Genomic DNA, 2,935 nt, shown 5'->3' with positions numbered 1-2,935 from the left:
ATATATATATATATATACTTATATATATTTTTATACTTATAAACATAAAGAACAAAAAGTAAAAATACAAAAAAACAAAAAAGTATAAAAATAGTAAAAAAAGTAAAAAAGAGATCATATACTCATCACCTCCACTTTGGTTGATCTTGAGTAGCGCTGAGAATGAGTAATGTAATTACAATTAATTGCATGCATTAAATAATACAGACGTCTATGAAGTTATAAGTATATTTCGATATAAGTGCGAAAAGCATGACTTTATCGATGAGTGTATTATCATCACTCGAGTCGAAAAAGATGCTTTGCACGACTTGCGAACGATATTTTATTGTAACAAATGCATCGTAGCTTGCCACTAGTGTGAAAAAGACTTTTCGCACGCTCAACAAGCACGATAAACATTTTTGTGCATATATTATACATACATACACAACATATACAAAAATATAATTATTGTTGGTCGGAATTACGAAGTCCTTCGTATATTATTTTACATATAATATAGGGGACTTCTACTTATTGGGATGAGAAAGAGAGAGAGAGAGAGAGAGAGCAAGAAAACGTACTTTTATGTTTTTCTAAAATAAAGTGGTTTCAAGCAGTCTTTATGAGCTGATAGTGTAAAAACTAGTTGTGGTAGAAGGTTGACGCCATTGAGACTTTTAATCAGTACCTCATAAAGTATACTTTCCCACAGGTTATTTCTATTTTGACGGGGGCCAGTTTTCCATAAGATTAGTGCGTCCTTTATGATAGTTTTATGTGATGCAATACTGCTTTAAATTGACATAATTAAAATGTTCCTACTTTTCAATTTCGTAATTAAATACGTAATTAAACGCGTATCTCTTCTTTTCTGTTGTATTCAGGAGGCGATCGCGCGCGTATGGACATTGGACATACATTGGTCATATTCTCTCAATTTGCGTCTATATATCTGTCTTGCCTGTCGTTCGAAATGCAATGAAATGTTTAATTAAATCGCACAATGTGTGTGCGAGACAGCAGATTGATACGGTATCGTTGGTATTAGCAAAACTGCCAAAACGATTGTTTAAACATGGTTGCAGAAAATTTGACAGATATCCAGATGCTATCGTTGTCCTATTAAATTTTCTCAGCGTCACTCGTTTTCGATATGAAAACCCACTTTCGTGTGACATTGGACGTCAGATCTTTTTAGTTTTGCGATCTATCTTAGAGAGAATAACGGCCGCAAAAGTTTCGTTTCCCATTGTTTAAGCTTAAACTTATTTTAATTTAGCTGATACTTTTAACTGCATCGGTGAATGCAGAAAGGGCACGAGTCCAATTTTTTTTCGAAAATTAATTTTTTTTTCATTGATCTTGAAATAAGTAGATACGCTTTGAGTGCAAATAAGGCATTCCCAGATTTTTAAGAGTTAAAGTAGACATTGAAAATGAGTAATGAGTGTAGAAAAGGCACTAGTTCTTGACAATACAAGATTAAGTGTAATATGAAAGAAAAAAACGATTTTCGTGTATTACATGGAATGCTGGAAGAAAAATTTTGTTGGATACAGATCTGAAAATAATTTTATTAAACCATCAAAATGATTTTGTTAAATCATCAAAATAATTTTATTGGAAATTCAAACTGGTTACTAGAATATCAAAACGTTTTACAGCAATGCTTATCATTTTTGTATTTCTAACAAAATTATTTGGTGCAACAAAATTATTTTCAGTACCCAGCAAAATCGTTTTTTCGATTTACCTTTCTTTTTATATCTGGTAATGAGTCCAAATTTGAAATTTAAGTTTATCATTTAATAGACAAGCATTTCAGGAACCTAGAATGTAAAAAAATATTGTTGAACGTTATACATTTAAATTTCCAAAAATAATATTGTTAGTTTTTTTTACTGGAACTAAAATTAAACAATTCTTTGTTAATATTGAAAAATTTGATAAATGTGATCTTTCTGCACTCATTGATTTAACTAATTTCAATTGCTATAAAAAAGATGAGATAGAATCATGAGATTAGATAATAGCAATATAGGTATTAATATACGCGTCAACTCAATATATCGATATACTATGTCAGCTCTACACTATTTACATGTTTATATGTTGATATTTAATCTTATTTACTGCTGATAAAGTGTAAAACATTTTCATATTTTTATCTGTGTCAATATGTGAAAAAGATGTAAAAATTACATTTCTTATTTTTTTCAAACATTTTGTGGAATTAAAAAGTATTTGTAAATTTTTTGAAAGATTGTCTAGATTTTTATTTTCCTAAAACGAATTAGAGACGTGTCAACTATTAATTTTTTAATATATTTTAACTGGAAGTTATATATATTGAAATCCTTACATTATTTAAATATTAGATATATTTTATATTCTTTATATTCTGAAAGAATCGCAGAATGCAAGTCTTCTGTGCCCGTTATTAAATTTTCAATGTTATAAAGTTATCTACCTGTGATTTTCTCACAGCTTTTTAGCAAGTCAAAAGAATCAGTTGAATCAAATTTAAATGTAAACAACATTGGAAACAAAGAAATTATAGAAACTGCAGTATAAGACAAATTGTAACACTGAGCGCTAAAATTATTGAAAAAAGATTTTTGTGCAATTCCAGTTTATTATTACACCAAGCGTTTTGTTACGCGTACAGGTATGAATTTTATTCACAATAGCTGAATGACTCTTGATGATTTATTTTTTCCGATTTCTCAAAAACGCAATTTTTTAAATGTCGATATCACGATTACAACGTTCATCGTTCGAAAGCGATCGCGCGCGAAGAAAGCACCATCGAAATTGTTCATGGCGCCTTTTATGTACGTCACGTGGTGAAAGCGACAAACTCTCATATGTTCTCGCGCAAGAGTCTTTCTTCCTCTCTCTCTCTCTCTCTCTCTCTCTCTCTCTCTCTCTCTCTCTCTCTCTCTCTCTC

General features: G+C 30.3%; 2 protein-coding genes across 2 annotated transcripts in view; both read left to right on the top strand.

Moving 5' to 3' along the window:
* The window catches only part of LOC105450746 (protein Skeletor, isoforms B/C), a 173,318-nt gene that overhangs the window by 66,523 nt on the left and 103,860 nt on the right, over positions 1–2,935 (top strand).
* The window catches only part of LOC105450732 (ninjurin-1-like), an 11,929-nt gene that overhangs the window by 8,243 nt on the left and 751 nt on the right, over positions 1–2,935 (top strand). The window lies entirely within an intron of this gene.

The sequence above is a fragment of the Wasmannia auropunctata genome, unplaced genomic scaffold (assembly GCF_000956235.1).
Source record: "Wasmannia auropunctata unplaced genomic scaffold, wasmannia.A_1.0 LD336106.1, whole genome shotgun sequence".
In the NCBI taxonomy this organism is placed as follows: domain Eukaryota; kingdom Metazoa; phylum Arthropoda; class Insecta; order Hymenoptera; family Formicidae; genus Wasmannia; species Wasmannia auropunctata.
This window is presented reverse-complemented; position numbering and strand designations above follow the sequence as displayed.